At 39.8% G+C, this 26,370-nt stretch overlaps 1 protein-coding gene and 1 long non-coding RNA gene across 12 annotated transcripts in view; both read left to right on the top strand.

Moving 5' to 3' along the window:
• Positions 1 to 26,370, top strand: part of NPAS3 (neuronal PAS domain protein 3) — a 652,478-nt gene that overhangs the window by 16,951 nt on the left and 609,157 nt on the right. The window lies entirely within an intron of this gene.
• LOC309527331 overlaps positions 16,816 to 26,370 on the top strand; it is a 33,372-nt gene continuing 23,817 nt past the window's right edge. Inside the window, exon 1 of the long non-coding RNA XR_014217191.1 lies at positions 16,816 to 18,425. This is a non-coding gene — a long non-coding RNA (uncharacterized lncRNA). The remainder of the gene's footprint in view (positions 18,426 to 26,370) is intronic.

The following is a 26,370-nucleotide window of genomic DNA, read 5'->3' as shown; positions in this document are numbered from 1 at the left end:
AAGAACATGTATCCTCTTGTAAAGAGAAAATATTTGAAATAAAAGCAAGTAGTTTTAGTTTATACCAGTACAGTGGTGCCTTGCAAGACGAAATTAATTCGTTCCGCGAGTTTTGTCGTCTTGCGATTTTTTTCGTCTTGCGAAGCACGGTGTCGGGAAAGTTTTGGAAAAGCTTCAAAAATCACCAGTATTTAAAAACCTCAAAAAAGGCTACCACAGCACGTTCTATGAGTTGCTCCTCGAAGTCAAGTTGCAACTGTATTAACGGTGTTAAGAAAAAGGAAACAAACTTGCAAGACGTTTCCATCTTGCGAAGCAAGCCGATAGGGAAAATCGTCTTGCGAAGCAGCTAAAAAAACAAAGAACTCTTTCGTCTAGCGAGTTTTTTGTCTTGCGAGGCATTCGTCTTGCGAGGTACCACTGTATATAAATCAGTAGGGGAAGGGATAGTTGATAAATTCTGTAATTTAAAGTGGATTGCTGTAATCTGAGTTCCATGGGGGTTCAGATGTACATATGGCACTCAGTGCACCAGTTATTTACTGTAAGGAAATGCTATTCAGGATTGCAGAAACTATGTTGGATCAAGACTCAGTTATACTTAAAGCAGATCTTTTGAAATCAGTGGGGCTTGTCATTACTAAAGTAAGAACTATTGGTTTCAGTGAACCCATTGTGTATGAACGAGAGCCAGGGAGTTCGTGTGATATGCACAATGCAGAGAAAACAAGCTATGCTGAAATCCCGCTAGAAATAAATGACAATTAGAGATAAAAAATTAAACACTAACATAAGCTGTCTGATTTAACTTTGCTTTTCCCAGGCGCTTAAAAATTGTTCTGGTCGAATACTCTAGAGTTTAAAAGCAGATCTTCCCAATTTTCTGTGTGGTGGGAAATTGAAATTGCTCCCAAGCATTGGAGCCATATTTGATCTGTGTGCTCACCATCCCTCAAAATAACGAGTGCCCGTTTCATAGACTGCTTTTATGCTGGGCTTTCCTTATGTAACACCCTTTCTGAATAAAACTACTTTTGTACAGTACACACACACACACACACCACAGAATTGTGTCCTATTGATAGAAATGAAAATTACTTCCACATAATAGTCAAAATCAAACTCGGATCTAACTTCATGTAAGTCCACTAATTGCAGTGGGTTTCAGTGCCCAAACTCTGTTGCAGGAAGTGGTTAATCTATTTAGAATCCAGGTTGTCATATACTGCCTTGAATTCTGCATTTGTTTGATGGAATAATGGTATACAAGTTTTAAAGATAAGATACCAGTTAAGGTGGAATCCAATTAGCATGAAGACTTATTGGTGCTTAATTGTAGCCACCTGCAACAGTAATCTGAGTATACCTTTGTATTCTAGTTGCTATGGTCATACTGTACAACTGGAGTTCCTGTTGCCTTAATATCATGGAAGCATATGCATGGCCATTGATTGCAACAGAATTCTGGACTAAATAGATACTTTATTGTTCAATGTTGTGTGTGTATTATATCATATATTCCTCCCCATGCTGAAGATTAGAAGATCCGTACTGTACTGTGTTGTTTCTTAGATCAAGAACCATGGTAATAAATTTGATATTTATCTAGATCCATACCCAAATGCTGATGTTGTCTTGTCTTCACTTCAGTACTTTCAACTGAATACACATCTGAATGTGCCTCTACATCTGGTGTAATCAGTCATAAGCAACCATGCAAACAACTACAACTGAAGTGGGGTGAACATTTTTCCCAGGACACCTGATATTTAGTAATTACTGATCCTTGCATTATTGCGTCCATTTCCAGCAAGGCAAACTTTTCAGGATCAAGGCAACAGTTAACAATTCCTTTGCAAGTAGTGTCTGCAGTAACTTTTAACAAATCCAGTGTTGGCAATCTATGAAAAGAAATTGAAACGACTAAGATGCTTCTCTAATTTGTATTCTGTATTTGGTAGCCTTAAAAAAGTATTATTATTTTTTACTTCTGGGGAAGGCAGCTAGAATTTATTTTTTCATAGCTAAAGCTTTCCTTTTTAACGTTGGTTGTACTGACAGAAGAAATAAATAAAAGACGATAAAGTAACAGTTCTGGTTTTTCTTTTTTTTGCCATACAATGCTGTTGGCGCTTCTAACTTAATTTTAGTTATGAGAAACACTAATAATTTAAGTGTTATACAGTATGAAACAAATAATAGATAGATAAACTTTATCTGATGAAGCATTCTGTGCACTTTATTTGTTACACTCTGTTTAAGAGAAAAAATAGCTTCCCCATACTAGGTTCCATTAAACACAGTTGGACTTATTTCCAAGTAAATATACATAGGAATGTGCTGCACATGTCTTTATTTTTTAGGTAATGTTATAATTTAAATACCTGCTGTGAAATCACTTTTTGATTTTTTTTTCTTTCTTTCCTGATGTTAAGGGAAAGTAGGCTCATCTTCTTTTCTTTTCTTTTTCCTTTTTTTGCAGATTTTTATTGTTCTGTGTAAATGTAATTTGTTAATCCTGTGAAATTTGTCATAGATAAATTTGCTTGGATTATCTTGTCAGTACCGTATCTGCATTCTTTTGTTCATTGCTTATTCATAATTTAACAGTCTGGCAGTGAGCCTTTTTGGGATGCTCACAAAAGATATATGACCTCTACCAGCTGCTACTCTAACCTGCAGAATGCACAGCAAGACATTAGGAACGTGAGGATTCCTCTACTGATTAAAGTGCTCTTCATTTAAACAGTCTGTTCATAAGAATCTCAGGAATTTCTGTGAATAGCTCTTTCTTACTTTCCTTTTTCCCATCCCCTTACAATTAGTTTTAACTCCCCATCCCCTGAGTTAAAGAAAAAATAATAATTTCTATACTAATTTGGTAGTAGCTCTTTCCCCCCCTCCAATGGGAGTTAGTGGAATTATAAAAATTAAAACTATTGACAATGTACTTTCTTATAAAGTTAAGTATATTAACAAAACTCCCTTTGTTATGATTTTAAGCCTACAAAGACTTCCTTTGACAGCTAATGTTGTGTTGTTGTTTTATGCTGGTTTACATAGAAGCTGCCTGATTTAACCCTACTATCACCCAGGCACTTGTGGATTATACTGTGTGAATTCCTCGTAATGTACAATACACCAAAAACATAAATAGAATGTTCCTTAAGGTGTAACAATACTCCAGTACTAGCCTACTTCACATTTTTTCACATTTTAACTGTCCCCCCCCCCCTTTTATCTGTGGATCATCTTCTGAGTAATGGCTAGTTTTTACCTCCCCTTTGTGCTTGTCCATGATTCTAGTTCAAAATAATTCATTACTAATCCATGCAGTATTGGTTCATCTTCATCACTATTTTGTGATTCAGGGCCTTCAAAGAGCATCATTCTATGCCATTTTCAGCTCTAGCTTCTTTCACATTAATCCTTATATTAAACAAAGCGTCCTAGCTATTTTACAAAACGTGACATTTTACAAAATTTTTAAAATTATAGTTCCTATTCGTTTTTATATTTGCATGAGCAACATTCCTTGGATTAGAATTTGAGGATGTAAAATCCGTTGCTTTTCAGTGGTGCAATCCTAAGCTTGTTTACGCAGAAGTAAATCTCACTGAACTCAGTATATTTACTGAGTAATTCTGCTTAGGATTGCAGTCTTGGGTATCTGCCTTGTACTCAATTCCGGGCTATTTGCCTGTGTACCTCAATCTACTTGGATGCGCAGGGGCTCTTCAGTTTCTCAGGCAGAGAGATCTTCCACGTTGCCTGCTATGATCCTTACTGGATCATTCTTACATGGAACCTTCTGCAGACAAGCTCTGTGATTACTAGTGAGGTATGGATATGTTCTCCATACCCTTCAGTATAAAATTACACATTAATCTTAACTTTTCTTGCAAGTCACCTCAAACCCTTAATAGAAAGACGAGGTATAATTGGCCCCAATTAGAAAGGGGTCTGTGAACAAGCAAGGCGGCGGCAGCAGCAGCAGGAGGGAGGTTGGGATTCCTCCCCTTAAGCAGGTGGGTTTGGGGTGGGTGGTTTTGCAGAGCATGTAGTCACTGACGGCTTATTGCTGCACTTACCCCCCTGCCCCCTATTCCCAACTGGGGAAGAGCAATGTTGTGGTAGCCAGGTAGTCAGCTTTCAAGCTCACTGGGTGACCTTGGGTCAATCACTATCTCTTAGCCTAACCACCTCAAAGTGCTGTTGTGAATATAAAAGTGATGGGGATAGTTATGTACGCTGTCTTAAGGGAAGGTGGAATATAAGAGTAATGACAGCATACGTTCCATGTCACCCTTTCATTTCCTGCTGGACAGCTTTCTAGTAAATGGAAAGGGAAAGGGTATCGTGTGTTTTAACATACAGGTTGGGCTGAATGGCCCCCATCCAGAGAAAGTCAGTTGCACATAAGCTTAATTTAAATGGAAGTCATTCTGTGGATTAGGACCATGTGTTTGGATCAAGACGTTATGTTGGAATAGGAAAGATTTGTATTAAGTAACTGTTCTGTACAGGCGTTCCCATGTTATGTTGGATACGTTCCAAGACGTTATGTTGGAATAGGAAAGATTTGTATTAAGTAACTGCTCTGCACAGGCATTCCCATCTTCCTGCAGTCCACTTGGTACCTTGTTGGTGGAGGAGTTAGATTGCTGAGTGATGGTGATAATAAAGTATTCTTTCATCCAATGTGAGTACTGCTAGACTGAGAAAGAGATCCATCTTTAGATTTCATTTCTGATATTGCCAGTTTCTTAGACTGTCATCAGAGAAGATTTTTGAAGGCCTTGTTTTAGCATTGAATAGTTCTGTGTTCCTTTTTTAAATAATTACTTTCATCTCATTGTAGCAATGTGTTTGAAGGTACAGGTCAATAAGGATGATCGCATTCTGAATTTCATGATCTGTGTAGTGGAACAAATTGAAAGCAAAGCCTGTATCAATCACTGTGAAGGGAGGGTTAATTGTTACTGCTTCTCAAGCCTCTGGACAGATAAACCAGTAATGAAATACTTATTGCTCTGATATGAGGATGCTAAAGGAGGAAACAATTGGAAACAAGCAGTCTTCAAAGATAACAAAAAGGCATTTTTTTAAAGTAGAACTAAAGTGGGATTGTGCATATTGTCAGTGTTAACTTTCAAAAGTAATATTATTTTGAGTACAGCTTCTAATAATTTTAGAAATGGTTGCATGTCTAAGAGAAAACAAACATCTAGCCTTAAGAAATCATAAGTTTGAAAGATCTTATGCAAATAATTAGAAATATTTTACGTAGTCTGAAGTTTATATAACTGCTGTGCATTAAGCATTTCCATTTGTTTTTATTTTTTATTTGTGGTATGTTCCATATTTCTAGAATCTTTATATATATAGATTTTAACACAGCTGTATTTACTAAATCCAGTATGTTTTGTCATCGTATGAAAGTTTTTTGTCTACTGTTGATGAGCACAGTAAAGGAATGTTTTAAAGGCAGAAAAAGTGAGGTGAAGATGCGTTCAGCAAAATAAATTATAGCATTATAGTAAATATTTAACCATTTCCAGGGTGCCTACTTGATATTTAAACATCTGTTAGTTACTTATATGTTGAAATATATGCAAAAATATTTAGCCAAATTGAAGTCTTAGGCCCATGACAATCATCTCAACACAGTGGGTAGTTCTGAAAATTAATGAGAATGATAATACTGTAAAGACTGTTCCAGAGTTTGCCCAAATTCATTATCTAAGACTCTTGTTAAGAACATCTCAAAGAATTTTAACCAGGAAAATATATTAATGGTTCAAAACCATTTCTCAAAACGCTGATTTAGAAAAGTATAATGGGATTATATATGCAAGAGCTATAGTTAGCAACACAAATAACACAGGAGAAGGGCATTATTATCCCAACAGATAGTTTTTGACTTTGATTTTCAGCTATAGATGTCAAGCTTCTCTTGTTGATTTATATTTTGGAGGCTGTGGGTAGTATGACCATAGATAATTTACAGTGATTTTTTTTTAAAGTAGCTGGAGTCACTCAGGGCCCCATCTTCACAGGCCAGGTGGGAATAAACCTGCAGGACAGGGAGCAGGTGTTCCTGGCATCACAGCCAAGAGCTGAGGCACCCAAGCTCTCACCCATTCCAAATCCTGCTGAATAGTGTGGCTCAAGGACAATTCAATCTGCTGAACCAAATCATTCTCCTTAAGGTGTAAAAGCAAGATGTTGGACACTAGTGTGGAAAGCAACTAGCAAAGGGTAGACAACAACTCACATCATGCCACTTTTGCCCATCCAGTGAAGAGATGCCCATCTACTCATTTGCAGCTATGGTCCCTCACTGGAGCAACTTGCCCTCCATTGTGCCCAGAATAGGGTAGAATGACCACAGATGTGTATCCAAATCGAGCGAGGCAAACCTGCCAAGAAGGACAGAGCAATAAACATCAGATAGGTGACAAACAGCAATACCTCTCCACTGAACTAATTCAAAGGCAGTAGTAGTTTTTAAAGGCAGCAGAGCACCATCTGCCTATTGGTGTAATACTTGCATCATCCACACTCACAAGGGCCACTTGCTTTCTCCCTTCTCAAATGCTTCTTCAACCAGGGATACTTGTGTTAAAGCAATCTTCATATGTATCACTTCTGTTGGATGAATAACTTGGGTGTAAACTTGATCTGCATCCAAATGCACCAGGAAGCGTGGAAGCCTACAGCATTATTTTTAATAGGCTATATATTTCAGATGTGTGGTACACTGAAATAAATGGTTGTAGGCAGCATTTGCACTTGATTACATGTTTACATATACATTAAACTTTCTAAAACCTCCTGTTGCTGTGATTATTACATACACATATATTTATTTTGGATCGATGGAACTGCTGGAAGGAGTGCTCTAAACAGAAAGCGGCTGACTGGTCCCCCTGTCGTTGGGTAGAGGTCCAGGTATGCCCAAATTCATTTCATTTTCCACCCTGGGCCCATTTTGGCATATGGGACACCTTTACTCATATAGAGCATCGGGGGTGTGGGGTGTGTGTGTGGAGAGAACCCTCAGGCTACCACAATCTTCAGTTGACTAGGAATTCCATTTCAGCCAAGCCACATCTACTTACACCTGACACCCTATATGATGTCAGGTGGGACAGGTTGAGACTGAAAGTAAGACTCATACTCCTGTCTCATTCTTTATATCACACACACACACACACACTCACAATCTCTACAAAGAAAGGTAAAATAATTAACATTATAAACAAGTGAGAGCGATAGAGAGCTGTGTGTCATATATGGAATGAGATCAGAGTACCTGACTTGGTTTCAGCTGCACACTTTTTACACAGAACCTGTGTCTTATGGTACCAAAGTTATGAGCAAATTCATGTTAACTAAATTAGTTCAGTACAGCAGTTGATGTAATCCATACCACATGAAAATGTAATGAGTACTTTGACATTTTTTGTTAATTTATCCCTTGTGGGGGAAGGAGAGTCTGGCACCTCCTATAATATACCTGGTTTGGAGATGAATGCAATGCCTTTGTGCACTATTGTGAAGTCCCTGCAGTAATTTTCACGAGTGCTAGAAGTTAGTGATCACTGTAGATGTTTCTGAACCAGAGCCTAACCTTCAGATTGGACACTTTTGCTGTGTAGAATATTACTAATACATACTCCAGCCACAGGCCAGCTAACACGGAGTCAAGTGGAGCATGATCCAGAGATACTGCTCAGTAATCATTTCACTGATACTTATTAGAAATTCTGAGTGAGTAAGTCATTAAAACACACAGACACAATCTAGTCGCTCAAGAGCAATGCAGATTTTATGTTGGCACTTTTGTAGATGAGATAGTTTTTAATGAGACTCTGGACAATATATTTGTAGATTTACTTGCAGGTTATAGACATGTTCACAAGTAGTGGAAGTGGACAGAGAAGATAGGTGGTGATGAGATGATGTGGAGGAGGAGTGACTCAAGGTGAGGATGGGTGAATAAGAACTGCAGAGAGGAAGATGGGAATCTCAGCTTGACATTTATGCTTGAAGAGCTTGCTTTACTTCTTTCCCCCTTCCATAGACCTAGCGCACAGAGTTTGATCACCATAGAAAACCATATGGAACAGGAAAAAAATAATGATAGGGATACGTACAATGTGTGATAAAATGCCACGGCTATAAGATCACTATAATTTAAGTGCTAATCTGGTTCTTAAATGTTGCATTTTACCTAGTTATTAAAGCTAAACCCAAACTCATTAACTGGGATTTTGATTTGGCTGGGACTGAACTGGCTCAAATTTACTGTTCAAGTTGTAGTAGTATCCAGTGAGAACACACTCTCTAGAGAGGCATAAATAATTTCATGCTTTGAGGAGCTTTCACTCAAATTGTTGCCATATTTTGCTGGCTAGTAAGTCTGTTTTAAAATGTATTCATTTTACTGTAGATTTGTATTTTGCCACGGTAATTTTCTAGCATCAAACATGGTTTAACTTTACATTTGGCATTTATGTGCCATTTTTGCTAGAGAAGTTTCCTTGATGTGAAACTTCAGTAATGTCTTGAATCTTGTGATGAAAGAAGACAAGATACATGGTTAAATATTAAACATTCATGTAATAGATTCCAGTTAACATAAGAATAAATAAAAACAACAAATACATTTGAAGAGCTTGAACTCATTTGAAGAATTCTAAGCTTGTAACTACATGATATTCTTTGTGGAAAGAAGATAGGTGCATAAAATGTGATTGATAAGAGCTTCGGGCAATAATTTTTTAAAAATTGTAATGTTCTCTTTACATTTACACTGGAATTTTTCAGGATGAAAAGTTCAATAAAATAGAACTGATTATCTAGTTTTCAGGTACATAGCTCTTCAGAATCAATAAATGCCAATTTCCCGGCCTTTAAAAAAAATAAATGTTGCTAGTAAACATTTTCAAAAAGAGATAAATCAAAAATGTATTTCTAACGATAGGTGAGTCAAGCACATTTTAAACATGTAATCTATCTTGGAATTAAAAACAAATATTTTTTAATGCAGTTTGCATTTGTTGTTTTCCAAAAAGTTGGTTTTTGTCGGTCCCACAGGGGCTAAAGGTTTATTTAAGGAAGGCTATACTAATAATGCATGATTACAGCCAAATAGTTTTTGAACCATTACATAAGAATGGTTGCAGAGGAAACGTCTTTAAGGAAAACTGCAGGTGTGGCCACATCACACTTACCAGAGTTATGTGCAGCTTACAGTGTAGTATGACACAATTGTCTTGTCCTGTCTAGCACTGTTACAGTCAAATGTGGGTGGCATTATGTTGGAAGTTAGAAGTGTGTCTGCTTTGGAAGAAACCCCATTCACTTTGTAGATACTGAATGTTGCAGTCTGTGATAGGTGTTGGAACAGGGAGAGATTTGATTCAATTCACATTTAAAAGGTGAGCGTATCTGTTTTGCACTTCCTTAAGAAAAATGTGACCATCCTTCAAAATGGGCTCGTATCTAAGTGCTATGTTTGTTTACATAAGACATGCATTTGTGTGAAAGTGGAAGCTTGTAATATCAAACGAAGGCCACAGTATTAATTTCACTTACCATTTTTCTTGAATCTCAGGCCGTCCAGTGGCAATGTTCCACTACCCCATCACACCCTCCATAACACTCTCATATCCTTTTTATCATGAGCCTTGAGGCATCGCTGGGCTCAGGCATGGAGTGGCAGAGACAGAAGAGGAAGGTGAAATGGGGTGTGTGCATGTCTGCAAGCAGGAAATGGAGGCTGAAGGAGGCAGGTACTTCTCACTCCCAAGATATGGGTGCTCTGGATTAGATGGGGAGTGCCTGAGCATTGAGGCTGTTGTGACTTACTACCTGTTGCTGTGCATGTGCTTTCTACTCGACATCAATATGGATCCCTTCCTTGATGTCAATAAAGAGCCCCGCTGTTGTGGTCTGAGTGGCAGCCAGGACAGTTTTTCCCTTACAGTTCCTTTCAAGTTCTGCCAATTCTTCACAGCCCTTCTAGTTCAACTAATTCCAGCTTGTCAACATGTCACTAACCCACAGTACATCACAGATGCCTTTCTGGCATTAAGTGCAAGCATAGGCATCATATTTCACACAGATTCTGGCTGGCCAGTCCTTTTTCTAGCCCAGTAAGGCCTTCATTTGGTAAAAGGCTCCCTGATCCAAGCATGATATTATTCTTACCTGGAAGGTCAAGGTGTATGTTATAGACGGGAGTTACCTGCACATGGAGTGAGAGCGTGTCCCAAGGATTCTGGTGATACTTCTTGCAGGGTTTTTTTTTTGCTCTCCCCTATTCCTACTGGTTAATAGCTTCTTGCCTGGGGTTCCCCAAATCATGGATCTAACCCTGCTTAAGACAATCACTTAATTATGCAACATGACATACAGCCCCGGAGAAGCTATTTACATTCAACAGGCTGCATAATCTGTAGCCTGCCAACCTGGCCCACTGGCAATATATTGTGACCTGCCCGTTCCTTAACAGCTGCCTTATTTTTGCAGTTCCAGGCACCCTGCAAAACCAGGTGGTATTCTGTGCCCTTGGTGACTCGCTCTCCATGGTTGATTTGATGTGCTTTGATGGGTAACAAGTTGTGCAGGCAGGTCTGGCATAAAACTTTCCCCAAGTGTTTTTACTCAGTGATTTCAATGAGTATCACTGATCCCGTGGTGGTCTTGTGGCAAAGGAGAAGATGAGGGTTGCAATGTACCTATTGTTTTATACTTCCCCCACAATTCAGTGTAACACCATCAGTGCAGTATTAGAGAAATATTTTTTAAAATCTCACCCTTCACATTATCTGTAATCTTATGTAGAAGATGCCTTGATAAGAAATAACTAAACCACCAACCAGTGAATTGGTTGCTTTGATGGCGTTAAAAGACAACATTGATTTGAGTCCAAGTGCAATGCTGCAAGTCTCCAAGACTGAAAACTGTGCAAGATTAGGAATATATGAAATGAAATTTCATATAGGAATATATGAAATTGTGGAGTCAGACACCTGACCTACCTAAGATCACTACTGGCAGTGGTTCTCCACAGTTTCTGTCTGCCTCTGTCTTATTCTACAAGGAAAGCATATGTTATACTACTGAGCTATTATCCCATCTTCACCTCTCAGTTTAAGGATCCATACTAGCATTTGTTGTGTATTGAGGAAATTGCTTTAAAGGACCCTTACCACTGCACCATCTTGAACATGAGTTACCTCAAGCTCAGGCACCAATGTGATGTCTTTTCTGTGACTGTCAAATGTGTGGTTTTGGACTATAAATATATGTACAGTGGTGCCCCGCAAAACGAATGCCTCGCAAGACGGAAAACCTGCTAGACGAAAGGGTTTTCAGTTTTTGAGCTGCTTCGCAAGACGATTTTCCTTATGGGCTTGCTTTGCAAGACGAAAACGTCTTGCGAGTGTTTCGATTTTTTTTTGCTCCCCCCCCTTTTTCTAAGCCGCTAATAGCCTTTTAGCCGCTAATCCACTAAGCCTTTAATAGCCGCTAAGCCTTTAATAGCCGCTAAACCGCTAATAGCGCTAATCCGCTAAGCCACTAATAGGGTTGCTTCGCAAGACGAAAAAACCGCTAGACGAAGAGACTCACGGAACGGATTAATTTCGTCTTGCGAGGCACCACTGTAAACTGTTGGGTATAAGCTGATTTTGCAGCATTGTAGCTATCCCATCCCCCTTTCTGGCCAAGAATCTTCCAGCTCAGTTTTATGTCTTGGTCAGTTCCTATTTTCTGTGTGAAATTACTTAACATGAACAAATAGGCTTAATAGACATCCTCTCTGCTTTCATTGTGAGGCAACGGGGGGAAATACAGTATGTGGCGGCATAAATGAGAACATGATTTATAGGGGACTTAGACTATACATTAGTTTGCAATTGTTGAACTGTAGGACAGGAAACTGAGTATTCTGTTATTAAAAGGCTGCTTTCCTGAACAAAAAAGCCAGATAGTTTTCAACTGAGAGAGAATACATATCACAGATACATAATACATATCTCAGATATTCGTATTTTTTCTCAAGTATGCTTTTTTGTCCATATATCAATCATATTAGCAAGCCAGGCAACACCTTGTACTGGATCTTTATGGCCTCATCATTTTATATAAACAAGGACCACCACATGTCCAAATATTGCCTGATTTCATCACAACTGTACATTTATATCATTAAGGAAGTTCAGAAAGAGGTGCTAGCTATCCTGCAAGTCAAAAAGGTTTTAGCTGTGACATAAACACATGGACTCATCTTTTTCTGGTATTTGCACTGGAAGATACTTGGTGGTGGTGTATTAACATTGACAAGGCTGTATTATCGTCTTCTGGTAGTGCTGCCTTGTTCTTAGGTGTAGAATTGTTTGTTTTAATTATTGTACTGCATATGATATTTTCATGGCAGAAGTAGCTATGGTTGTAAACTGCATCAAAAGCCTATAAATGGGCTATAAGGTTAGGTAAACAAATGTATTTAAATTAATTATTTAGTGGTATTAGGATGTGATGCTGAGGTATCTGAAAGTGGTGTTCCGTTTTTTGCTAGCTCTGGATAGCATTCTTGCATTTGGTTTTGCTTCCTTCTTAGAAATTCCCACTTCAACAGCACAATTTGGTATCCTTCGCCGAAGAACTTATGTGGAATCTGAAAACCTATGCAGTTATTGGAGGCCAGCACATTTTACTGAAAACTGACCAGTCGTCTCCGCTAGCTCAGCCTCTTGGGGTTAATTTCAGTCGCTTGTGAATCTTCTGTTCTGCTTGCCGGAACAGGAAGAAAAGTCTTTTGTTTAAAGGTTCTGAACTCCAACCTTTCCTCAATATTTCTATTCACAGACTGACAACTGGGATTTTCCTCTTGTTCTAAATTTTGATACTTCAGCAGTAGTATCATGAAAGTTAAGTAGCCGACAGTTTTCTTTCTGCTGTAGATTATCCTGCCCTGAACCACTTCTTAAGCATCATCACATCCTAGCACTGATAAGAGAGATGGAAATAGAAACTTACATTTTCCAGATGTTGTGAGCAGCTGCCTGAAACGTCTAGAAGGACTGAGACTAAGAAGAGGCTTAGTCTTGGAGTATCTGAGGTACAAGTGAATGTAAAAGGGTCTGATGCTGTTTGGGAATGGAAAGCTCGTATTAAAAGCAAATGAGCATATGTGCAGGTTAGAGCAACCTTGTCCTGTCCAGATGTTCTAGAGTACAACTTCTGTCAGCCTCACCCAGTATGGCCAATGATCAAGGATGATGGTAGTTATAGTCCAAAACATTTACAGGAGGTTGGAAAAGGCTTATTTAGAGGAAAAAAACTGATTGTTGAAAGGATTTATTCTTTTTAAATCATTTCTGCTGTGTTTTCACATTGAGTGCTGAAGAAGGCCTTCCCCATCAAAGGGTGTTTGATTCACGACTTCCTCACTAGACCCAGATATAATGTCAGAGGTCAATTATTCCACCATAGGTTTAGAACCACAGTATGTGGAGTGGCCAAATGAAAGGCATTATCTTGAAAGCTTGTAGTCTGGGAAGTTAAAGGAGGGTGATATCTTCTTCCACAGAAAATATATGCGTATAGATTATAAGGCAGTGGAATAAAACTTCCTATCCAAACTTTCTGCTTTCCTATCCAAACTTTCTGCTTTTGCTCTTCATGGGTTAGAGTGAATAGTTTATTTGTTCTGTGAAGAATTACTTGTCAAGGAATTTAGGGCTGAGTGGCTGAAGAGAGAGCTGCCCTCCAAATGATTCCTATGCTTATTCTCAAGTCTGCAAGAGGCAGAAACATCAGAGGAGAGCCTGTCTGAGAAATATTTTTTTTTCCAGAATTCAATTTCTCTTTTATTTTGTTCGTCTTGTTCCAATATAGTTTTCTTTTTTCTTGCCACTCCAAGGAGGGCACAGGAAGTGCCTGTAAAGATTTGTTTGAGCAACACAGGAAGTGGCAGTGAAACTATAGCATCTGACTGTGCCAAATGGATCACCAAATGGAAATGCACTTTGAGGAGCCTGTTGTTATCACATAGCTTGGAAACTGAGCAATGTTTGACTGAAGGTGGGTTCCTTGCTTAGTGAAGCCCTTAGTTATCAGCCCTAATTACATGATTGGGCTTTAAAGCCAACCCCTTCGGTCTGGCACATCAGAATCCAAGGACACAAAAGATGTTCCAAGTCATAGTCTTGGACATGTGAATTTTCAGCCCTATCAGGAGTGTTAGATGGTTTTCTGATGAGTCTCAGGCCATTGTGGAATGGAATAGTATAGCACTCACAAAGGTAGCTAGCGTAGTGGATACTTGGCGCTGACAGCCATTTCACTCCCTTTAAAATGTTTTTTTTAATTGTCATTTTCAATAACAATCAATTTACAACAACATTGACATTTTTTACAATACTGCATTCCGCCTTTTAAAGAATAAACCTTCTGCACTATAGCAACAGAAGGATCTGAACAAAAAATAATAAAATATTGACCAACTGTTTTGAAAACGCTAAAGAAAAAAAAGTTGGAAGATGTTCTTCAAGCTACTGTTTTTCAAGCACTCAAATTAAAACTGGTCGGAATACTCATCTTAATAAAAGAGAGTTGGCTAGTATTCTCAGATGATGGGTTGAGCAACTGCGGAATTGATTTGTGAGGCAGCAGAGGCCACAAAGATTCATAGATTTAGGACCATATCTCTCTGAAAACTGCTTGCTAATTTTTACCAAACTTTGCATCAAGTGGTGTTCAGCCTCACTGAACATTTGGAACTTTCCAACAGCCGAGACTAAACTTCTTCCCATTTCAAACAAATGTTCCTAGTTGATGGTGCTGTAGATTAAGACATATACCAACAAAATGGAATGTGTGCAGAAAAAGGCAACAGAGATGGTTGGGGCCTGGGAATGGTTGTATGATGGAAGGTTAAAAGAGTTGATTATGATTAGCCTGAAGAAGAGGCAATATGACAGCTATGTTTGAATATTTTAAGAGTTGTTGCATAGTTGATGGGCCAAATTTATTTTCTGTTGCTTCAGAGGGTAAAACCTGTGCAAGAATAGAGGGGCTTGGATTCAGTGATAGATTTTCAGTTAAATTCATATGAATTAGAGCTTGCTAAATTATTTATTATTTCTTATTTCCCACAAATTGTGTCTCCTTCTAAAAAGCATACAGGAACCTCAGATTGTAAGCACACCAATCAGGAAGGAAGGCAATACTCAGTGTATGACATACCTAAAACCTGGCTTAAACTTGTATCTTGCTGCTCAGTTCAGGTCTTTTCCAGGTGGTCACTTTAGAGAGAGATAAATGCTCAACTCTTTCTCAATTGATGCATGGGATATAGACAGTTTCTCTTGAGGTTGCATATATTTTTTAAAAACGTTACACCCAAAATACAATAATTTTACAGAGAAAAAAATGTGTGATTCATTTTCCTGACAGTTGATTAAGTCTACAGAAGTCAATTGTCAGTTTCACACCTACCCCTCCAGCAATGAGATTTCTTACTTCACCTTGAGATTTTAGCTGGCTTCATTGCTGAGATGAAACTGACAAGGCTTCTTCAGAATCATCTTCAGAGTAGTTGATTTCAGCTCCCTTGTGTTTGTTAGACTAAGGGTGCAGTTCCAAACAAATTTATTTGGACATAAATCTCATTGGTGTCACTGAAATTTACTTCCTAATAAATATGGTTAGGATTGGGTTGCAAACATTTCCCCCCTTTCATGCTCTGGAAAGCATATAATTCTGCCTTAAATAAAAAAAAGGGAGTCAGCAGTGTGGAAATTCATTTTCCCCACCCCAGAATAAGGTTGTATATCCTGCAGCATTTAGAATGTGTGAACAGGCCATCACACTGTTGCTTTTAAATTGTGAGGAGTATCCTAAAAATATAAAATGTGATTGAGACGCATTTTGAGACGCTTACAGCATTTTGCCCATAATAGTCAAAATTTGTATTGATATATATGGAATAAAAAGAAAACAGATGATGTCAATCCAGTCAATTGCTTTTGAGGTCTGATCCCAATGGTAGGCGAAAGAAAATTAGAATAACTTTGATATATTTGTTAACTAGTGAGATCAAGTTTAAAGCAAAGGCACTCTCTTTAAAGTGTTAATATCTGTGCATGAGCTAACACTATGATAGTTCAACATTCAAGCTATCTATTTGAGATTTACGGAGTTCCCCATAAACTTCAGTTGCTTCATATTATTTATTTGATTTCTTGCCCAACCTACACCACAAGGCAGGCTACAAGAATTTAAAATGTAGGATTAAAATCAGCTTAAAACAAATACAGTCAAAAGAATAGGGTGGGTCCTAAAAATATATCATGTGTCCAAGGCCAAGGTAAACAGATGCATCTGAATTCATGCACAGGGCTTCAGAAAAATCACAGAAGTGTTAAAATGAGTGCAGCATTGTAATAATAATAATAATAATTTATTATTTATACCCCGCCCATCTGACTGGGCCTCCCCAGCCACTCTGGGCGGCTTCCATAAAAACCAAAAATACAGTAAAATATCACACGTTAAAAACTTCCCTGAACAGGGCTGCCTTAAGATGTCTTCTGAATGTCAGGTAGTCATGCAGCTCAATGTCATGCAGCTCAATGCTATCCATTTTATTTGGAATTAGGCCTCATTGATTTCAGTCAAATTTACTTTCAGAACAGTCTCTAGATGTTGTACATTGAACACAGAAGTGCATGTCTGAAAACCATTTTACTCTAATATGTTGTATGTACCTGCTACTAAAGGATAGCTAACCATTTTCACCACCTAGGAGACTTGGTAACACATGAGTTTATGAAACAAACATTTATTTCACCTTCCATCCTGTATTCATTACTTTTGCCTTGACATCTAGGTGATACAAGTTTTTTCTTTGCCTCCAGTCCAAAACAACATGTGAGAGAGAGTGGAAGGAGCGGTTGTTCTTCTTTGAGAGAGCACCACCAGTTTCTGCCTTCAACACTGAATAGTCATAAATATCTAACAAGGATTTGGGAAAGATCCTTAGTTGAGGGGTGGCACATGTTTGGCATGCTCAAAGTCCAAGCCTAAATGCCTGGCATGTCCAGCTTGATTTCTTTTCACCTCAGATCCTGGAAGAGCCTCTGTCTGTCTGAGTAGGAAGTACAGGGAAAGATGGGCTAAAATACTCAGCCACATAGCCTAACCTGGTACTTTGAAAACAGGAGAAGTGTTTCATTAAGTTAATAACAGGAGAAGTGTTTTATTAAATTGATTTTGTGGGTTTTTAAAAAACCGAAATAAGATTATGTGCCTAGATGCTTGTGGCTTTTTGAATATTGTAAAAATACTTCCTGTTCTCTTTCCACAGAAAAAGCAGAGGGGGTGAAAAATGAACTGTTATCCCTGAGCATGTGTTTTAAAATTGACATTTTTCAAATGTGTTACTGCTGAAGAAATGACTAATTGATATTTTAAAAAGAGACAAAAGGAAGAAATGCTTAAGATGGATAATATATTACTTCCAGTATCACTCTACTTGATGTAGTAAGGAACATGGATGCTGTATAAAGGAAACTAAAGCTTAGGTGTCCAATAACTGGGAGACACTCCATCTCTTTGCACCTGTTGTCTTGCACCTGGGTTCCTGGGTGACTTTAAACTCCCTGTAGCACTTAAGTCACGCAGGCCTCCCACCTTGCACGGAGTCACACCTCTTCATGGAAGCTTTGCACCCACCCTGTTAACAGCTGGTCAGTTCTACCAAACCGCTGGTTCCACTTCAGGCTTTGTCACTGCTCCATTGGGTCAAGCCAGTCAAGGAGTGTTGCTAAGCCTCCCTTCATTTCGGCTCAGGCACACCTCACAAGCACTCTTCCAGGAAACACAAATCCCACTTTAGACACACCATGGTTGCACCGCCACCCCACTCTCCGCACAGTGCGAGATTGTTCTGGTAAAATATTCAAGAGTTTAAAAGCAGGTCTTCCCAATTTGGTGTATGGTGGGGGAATTGAAACCGTGCCTCCTCTCCAACCCCACCTAGCATTGGAGCTATATTTGATCTGTCTGCTCATCATCTCTCAAAATCATGGGTACCAGTTTCATAGAAGGCTTCAGCATGTGCTGGGCTCTGCTTACGTTGCACCCTTTCTGAACTAAACTTAAAGTGGTGGTTTTGACCTAAGAGCCATAAGCTGTTCAAGACCTCAAGGATCATATTTTCCCATATGAACTGACCCAGACCCTGCGATCGTCTGAGGTTCTTCTGTGTGTGCCAGCTCCACATGAGGTCCAGAGGGTGGCAACACAAGATCGGGCTTTTTCTGCAGTGGCTCCCTGTTTCTGGAATGCTCTCCCCAGGGAGGCTCGCCTGGCCACCATCATTATACATTTTGAGGCACCGGGTGAAATAGTTTCTCTTTAACCAGGACTTTAGCTGATTAACATTCTATGTGCTTTTAAATGTGCTTGTGGGAGCGGTGTGTGTTACTGGTTTGTTTTGTTTTCTTGTTTTTGTTATGTATAAAAAGGTAAAGGTAAAGGTACCCCTGCCCGAACGGGCCAGTCTTGACAGACTCTGGGGTTTGTGCGCCCACCTCACTCAAGAGGCCGGGGGCCAGCGCTGTCCAGAGACACTTCCGGGTCACGTGGCCAGCGTGACAAAGCTGCATCTGGCGAGCCAGCGCAGCACACGGAACACCGTTTACCTTCCCGCTGGTAAGCGGTACCTATTTATCTACTTGCACCCGGGGGTGCTTTCGAACTGCTAGGTTGGCAGGCGCTGGGACCGAGCAGCGGGAGCGCACCCCGCCGCGGGGATTCGAACCGCCGACCTTTCGATCGGCAAGCCCTAGGCGCTGAGGCTTTAACCCACAGCGCCACCCACGTCCCTTTTGTTATGTATACTTTATTTTAATTTTGTATTTTTATGCTGTGATTCACCCTGAGATCTTTGGATGAAAAGCAGTACAGTGGTACATCAGTTTACACACACTTCAGGTTATACACACAGATGCTTCAGTTTACAGACTCCGCTAACCCAGAAATAGTACCTCGGGTTAAGAATTTTGCTTCAGGATGAGAGCAGAAATCGTGCAGCAGCGGCGCAGCAGGCCCCATTAGCTAAAGTGGTACCTCAGGTTAAGAACAGTTTTAGGTTAAGAACGGACCTCCAGAACGAATTAAGTTCTTAACCCAATATATCACTGTATACAAATTTAAGATATCAAATAAATAAAATAGATCTTATGTGCTCCCCATTTCATGTGTACAAGTGCCTCTCTAGCCAGGTTTTTGTTTTTTTTGAATGGAACAGGCACAGCAGTAGGGCTACCATCCCCCATCTGTTGTGTGCAAATCAGATATTACACTATTGTCACTGAAAATGGTCTTATGGGAATATCATTCAAAGGTTAAAATGAGTTTGGAACATACTTTGACGGATTGTGCCGAAAAGCCCAAAGAGAAGTTGACATGAAAGCTGACTTGGTAGCATGAAATTTATGAAATCATTATTGACTGACAGGTTGGAGGCAGTGTAAACAATCAGGCTGAGGAGAGGATCTGACTCTGAGAAAACCAATTTCCAAATAAGAAATTACGGTGCATGGTTTTGATTGAGTTTTACCTCAGCTAAAATAATGAAGATTGCCTGTTAAATTTTTTCCAGCATGGTGAATTATAGTGCAGAATCCATTGTTATTAAAAGGTGGGTTTTGTTGTTGTTCTTCTTGTTGTTGTCAGCTACAACAATTTCAAAAGAGCACAATCCGTGTGAAAGAATGAATAAAATTCAGGGAGTAGCATCAAGGACTTTGGAGCTCAGAAAACTGAGTTTGGCAGTGCTAATTTGTATTAAAGTTGTTGTTGCATGACAGCAGGAAAAAGATTTAATGCTTGCCACCTGAATCAAGCCATGGAACATTGGTTTCTATAACTGCCATGAATTTGAATCAAGGCCAGTATCTCTAAATTTGAAATAAACTGATACTGTCTGGAGGGAGAGAAAAAAATAGGCCACTTATGTGTGGGAAGGTATTTAGAAAATAGTATTTCAATTTAATTTTTAGCAGTATATATATTTCACATTATTAACACCCTGGCCTGTTTTGCTCTTTTCTGATAGAGGTGTATATATAGATGAGAATGTTTTGCCCCAAAGCCATTTATTATCAGCACAACAGCCCTAAACAAGCAGTGATTTTCACACAACCACCGGTTCCAGTTTATACCCCCACTGTCACTGTGCAGCCATTCTACCAGAATGTCTTTTTCTCCCTTTCGTTTTGTTACTGCACAGATGGCAAGAATAAGAATTCGTGCTAAAGTGGTGGTAAGGGTGTCTCTGCTTTCCAGGATATGGGTTCTGAGGTCTGAGTTTCACCTTGGCAAAATCCAGCCCCACCCCAAAGCATGATCTTTGGGTTTCAAAGAGAAGCAGATACAGTGGTGCCCCGCAAGACGAATGCCACGCAAGACGGAAAACCCGCTAGACGAAAGGGTTTTCCGTTTTTGAGCTGCTTCGCAAGACGATTTTCCCTGTGGGCTTGCTTTGCAAGATGAAAACGTCTTGCAAGTGTTCCTATTTTTTTTCGCTCCCCCCCCTTTTCTAAGCCGCTAATAGCCTTTTAGCCGCTAATCCGCTAAGACTTTAATAGCCGCTAAGCCTTTAATAGCCGCTAAACCGCTAATAGCGCTAATCAGCTAAGCCGCTAATAGGGTTGCTTCGCAAGACGAAAAAACCGCTAGACGAAGAGACTCAAGAAACGGATTAATTTCGTCTTGCGAGGCACCACTGTATTTCTAATCACTGTCACTGTGAGCCTCAACAAGAGACTATTGTAGTTGCTCTTTGGCAATGGGAAATAAATCTTTCTCTCTCTCTCATGTAGTGTATGGTAGCCGCTTTAAAACTCGAATCTGTGGTAGCTTTGGCCTTGGGGAGGTATTTGGGTGAAGCCACACCAGATGCTTAAAACACATCCAGTGCAGATATAAAGCACATGACTTCCCCCAGAGAATCATGGGAGCTGTAGTTTGTTAAGAGTGCTGAGAATTGTAGTTTTCTAAGGGTGAAACTGCAGTCCCTAGGATTCTGTGGGGGAAGTCATGTGCTTTAAATGTCTGTGTGGAACCATGTAATGGTGCAGACCTCAGCCATTACCACACCCGCCCCTTCCCATTCTCTCAGAACTGTCTTCTTTGACAACCAATTGTTTGTCTACTTCAGCATTCTGATTCTAGCAACAGCTTAATAAATAGGGATAATTGCGGATATTCACAAGGCCCTTATAGATTTCTGTTGTGGTTTGTCCTCAGCATCAAGTAACCACTTAGCGGCTGGGCTATAAAATGACAATATTTCTGTTATTACAGCCATCATAGGTCAGTTTCAAAGCAGATCCATACAATATGCAGTTGTGTGATTCTCCCTGCACAAAATGTAAACCCCACTGGTTTTTGAAGTAACAGTCCATTTGCACCCATTCTGCTGCTGTTCGGCTGTGGTTCTTTGACAGTCCACAAGTGTTCTCTTGTCATTCTGCCATCCCAGTCGCCTTCCACAGACCTCAGTACTTCATCCGTTTTGTTCATGACTGCTTTAAGAGAGATTACACTGGTATATATCCCAGTGGATGATTGCAAAGCAGTTTCTATTCATGTATCTCACTTACTGGGAATAATGTTTCTTGTTTGCTGCTGTCCCATATTTTGCTTTCATTTGGCAAACCGAGCCAATTGACACAGACAGGGGGGCAGGCGGCAGCAGATTAGCTTGTTTGTCTCACTGACGGGCACACCAATCCATCTGTTGTTGCTACCACCCAGCCATCTCTTGTGGGACTCTCTAGAGCACCAGCCTCATTCCTATGCCTGAGAGAATGGCGCCGCCACCACTACTTTTCTGTGGCTAGCTAGAAGTTCTTTCAGTGACATTTAAAAGAGGATTTCTAGCTGCCTTGCAAAAGTGACAATGGTGGTTGTCCCACTGTCTAAGGCCACCTTGATCAGAATGCCTTTCTATTTAAAAGGAAGTGGTGGGGGAGAGGAGGAGGATTGGCAGGAGCTCAGCGGTGGAGCTGTCTGCTTCAGGTGGCACAATGTCTTGTGCTAGCCCTTATGAGGAGGAAAGGCACTTGACTGGTTGTTGCTATGGAACCACATCACAGTCTTTTGACTTGCTTGTCTGATCTACATCCACACTCATCCCTCTCCACCCATTTTTCTTTCATCTACAGCATGCAGACCAAGAACTTTGAAATATGGACACTGATTCATGCTTAAAGTACAGTTAAAGTGTCAGGCACTATTTGAGAATTGTACTGTCTCAAATCAAAATGTGAAAACAGTGAAAATTCTGGTCAAATCAGAAACCGTCAGGTCTGTCCAAGAAGAAAGGCATATATCAAGGTACTCTTAGCAGAAGTTGGTACTTTGTGCAGAAATAGTAGTAAGATCAAGCAAGATCAAAGATAATCCAGTAGACAATATGGAATCACCTTGCCAGTCTTCATGCGACAGAGATACCCAAAATAAAGATGCTGGTTTTGGTGATCAATAGACTCTCAGACAGATGTGGCAAGGCAGGTAAATATGAGAAGCAGCAAGGAAGTTTTGGCTACAGCTAGACTAGGAGTCAGTCTGTATAGTGAACAGGTGTACCAGGAATTGGCTTGCTTGCTTCTGAGCTTTACTCAGTATGCTGCCTGATTCTGAATGAGCAGTTTTGACAAGATGTTAATAGGTCTGGAGTCTTGAATTGCATGTATTGCCTTTGCTCCGCCTGGCAATGTAGGCAGAGCTGCTCTGTGACAGCCACTTGGTCCTGTTTCAGGCAAATGTGATGACAGACAGCATACAGGCTAATACAGAACTGTAACATCCTAGAATGGGTCAGAACAGTAGAGGATGCACAACTGATTTGTGCTAAAAGCTTTGAATGGTTAAATATTAAACTCTTGTAGATTGATTTGATATACCAGCTTTTAGAGTGCTAAAGAAACTGCTAAAAGTGTGCTGTGATGAAACGAGGAACATCTTCTTGTTAGAATTTTTACCTGGAGTTTCTAGTTTCAGTTCAATTTAAGAAGGACGGATTTTTGATCCATTATGTGAATTCATCAGCATCCTGGTCCTACACTTCTGGTTTTAAATACAGCTTTTATTAACGTCCCCAAGGATCGCTCTGCTTCCAGCTTTGGAAGAAGGAAGGAAATAAATGCAGTAGACATTTTAAATGGCTGATGAAATTTGGAGACCCAGAAAGTAGCTAACCAACTCAAATTATTTGATGTCTTTGTTGTAATATAACATGCTTTCTTGAGTTGTCTTTCATGTCCCTGATGGAGCCCTGAGGATATACTCCATCTCAACCTGCTTTAACCTTTTGCCATGCTCAAAGAGGCAGACTCCTTGGCGTGGAGGATGGGAATCTCTTTGGAACCTATCAGTGCTTCTCCTTAATCAGTTGAAGTGCTGTCTGTATGATAACAAGAGTCGTCCCTCTCACCCCAGGTTGTGCCAGCCTGAGAGGCTAGAGACAGACTGGAAATTTAACCTACATCTGTGGCATGGTAATACTGAGCATATCCTCTGGGCAGGTAGGCCAGAGTTGAAACTTAAAATGATTTTTTTTTAAAGGAATGTCTTCAATTTGAAACGCCCCAGGGCTCAAACCATTTTGTGAAACTTCCATGCTTTAAAAATAGCACGGACAACACTGAGGTTGAGTGTTTTTTTTAAAAATGGAAAAAACTAAAGTGAATACTATAGGATTAATATAAAGTTCTAAAAAAGGAGTTAAATTATTTCCAAAAGGATATATTGGGGGACAAAATATGTCAACATTTATTGTCGTCACCCAGTTGCCAGTAGTCTAGATTATTGGGTTAGCACCTTAGGATTCATAAAATTAAACTGATGAGCAGTTTAATCTTATGTAGTGAGTGATTTCCCCACTACCATCAACATTAAAATATTTTCTCAGTTAAAGGACAAAGTTTGTTTTGTGTGCAGCTCACCAGACACTTGGAAACACAATATTATTAAAAATGCACCATAAATATATATATACATTTTTAGCATTGCCTGTAACACCTATCTTCTTCATTCCCACAATAGCCCAGTGCAATTAATGATTACTGTTCCCAGAGCTAGTAATTTGCTTGGAACCACCTGCCAAGTTCCTGGCTCAGCTATGTGATGTTACTCATTAAGACCTAATGTTTCAGAATCAAGCCTAGAACCCCAGAGTGGGATTCAGCTAATTAATCCCATCAGCAGAGGACTTCCACTTGTGCAGTGAGGATTTCCTCCCCTCTCCTTCCCCCCCATGTGCCCCTTTACCATTGGCTCTGGGAGGCCTGAGAGAACCACTGAAACAGCATGTTGTGAGCAGGAGAGAGTGATCATTTCTTTTGTCAAACCAAAATCCTTGCATTAATGGAATGATTGGAGGAGTGTGGCATTGAATTCCTTCCCCGGGTGTTGGAGCACACTAATACAGTGGTACCTCAGGTTACATACGCTTCAGGTTACATACGCTTCAGGTTACAGACTCTGCTAACCCAGAAATAGTGCTTCAGGTTAAGAACTTCAGGATGAGAACAGAAATTGTGCTCTGGCGGCGCAGCGGCAGCAAGAGGCCCCATTAGCTAAAGTGGTGCTTCAGGTTAAGAACAGTTTCAGGTTAAGAACAGACCTCCGGAACGAATTAAGTACTTAACCCGAGGTACCACTGTAGTTCTGTACTTTTGTTCCAAACTGATTCCCCTCCCCCATTTAATTCATTTCGGCCTTAAAATATTTTCTTATAGCAGCCCTAAAACAGAGTAACTGGAGTCGTATCAAAATGTGAACAGCAGGAAAATGACTATCTGTGATAACACATGGTTGTAGAAACGAGTGTCTGCGGTAGGGATTTCTGGATGTGTTTTGTGTGTGAAAAGTGCGTGAGGCATTCATCTACCTAGGCCAAGTACTTGTTTGCAATGATGTAACTTTTTTAGATGGAGTAGTTTTTCCGTGGTGCTGCTGCCCTGCAGAGCTGAAAGTAAGTTATGAATGCAGTACTGTTCAAGAGTAGAAAGGTTTGCTTGGAAGAGAGCGGTGTGCCTGGGCCCCTACTATTGAGAAGATGCCAGTCAGGAATGAAAAAGTCTTTCATGAAACGATAGCTGACTTCCTTGTGATACAGTACAATAATGCAAAGAATTTCAAATCCAACTAATGTGTGAAAATAAACACAATACTTTTAAACTTCGGGGGAAGTATTTACTTTTAATTGGACGATATTAACTGATCACATCTAAAAAATAAAGTTGTCTTTCTCTCTCTACTGTCTTCTCTAAATGAAAAAAAAATTTACTAAATTGGGCATTTATAACTCTGCTTGTTCTGAATTCTCTTTTGGTGCTTCTTGGTTGTAAGTACAAAAGAAGTCTTCTGAGAAGGAAGGCTTTGAGCATGACATCAGAATAAAGGAATGCTCCCCACAATGCAGTGTATTAACAGTACTGCTGGTTTAGAATAATGTTGTTGTTTTAAAAAAACAACCAAGTTAGAAGCAAAGGTTCAGAAAGAAAATGCAACAAGTTGTTTTCATCAACATTTTTCTATTTGTGAGAAGGTGATTTGGGAGACTTTTGTTGTATTTGTTGTGATATGAAATGCTACTTTAAGTAAGTAAGTTGATCTGCTATGTGAAAGGCTATGAATCTAGGGACTGTAGATGAAAGAAACTTGTGAAAACTACCTATGAATGGCCATGATCAACATATCTCATATGCAACTAATCTCCTGTGGGGGAAAACATTATAAACAATAGCACAGATACCAGACGCTGTCCTCACATCCTCATTAAGAGAGAAAGACCTAGTTCACAAAACTTCGATGCAGCTCATGATTTGTCTGGAGAGCAAACCACAAGCCTCAGTTCAGATTAAGCTCTAAGCCAAACCATGGTTTAATTTAGCAAAGTGCAGTAGCAAAACGATTGGGAAGAAGCAAAGCAGCTGAGACCTGCTTGTTTCCTCATTCACACTAAGTGTGAACTGAGTCACTCTGGGAATACCCGTTGCCCATAGCATTGCAGGGAGTTCAGCTTGTGGCTTGGCTATGGTGGGCTGGGGTTTCTTCCTCCTTCTCAGCTATAGTGCGGAAGGAGGGGCCATTCTTGGCCTCTTCTGTTGCATTAGAAGTTGGGAAATGCTCAAAGGCTTCCAGAGCCAATCATGAGCAAGCAGAGGGGTGTGGCTTTGGGGTGGTCTGCTCCCTGGCTTTTTAAGCCAGTCACATGTAGTGGAAGATAGGCAGTCTTCATTGAATTCCCCGCCCACCCTTTATGATCGC

Source organism: Podarcis vaucheri (assembly GCF_965113315.1).
Source record: "Podarcis vaucheri genome assembly, chromosome: 1".
NCBI lineage: Eukaryota > Metazoa > Chordata > Lepidosauria > Squamata > Lacertidae > Podarcis > Podarcis vaucheri.
Note: the sequence above shows the minus strand (reverse complement) of the source record. Positions and strands in the feature narration are given on the sequence as shown.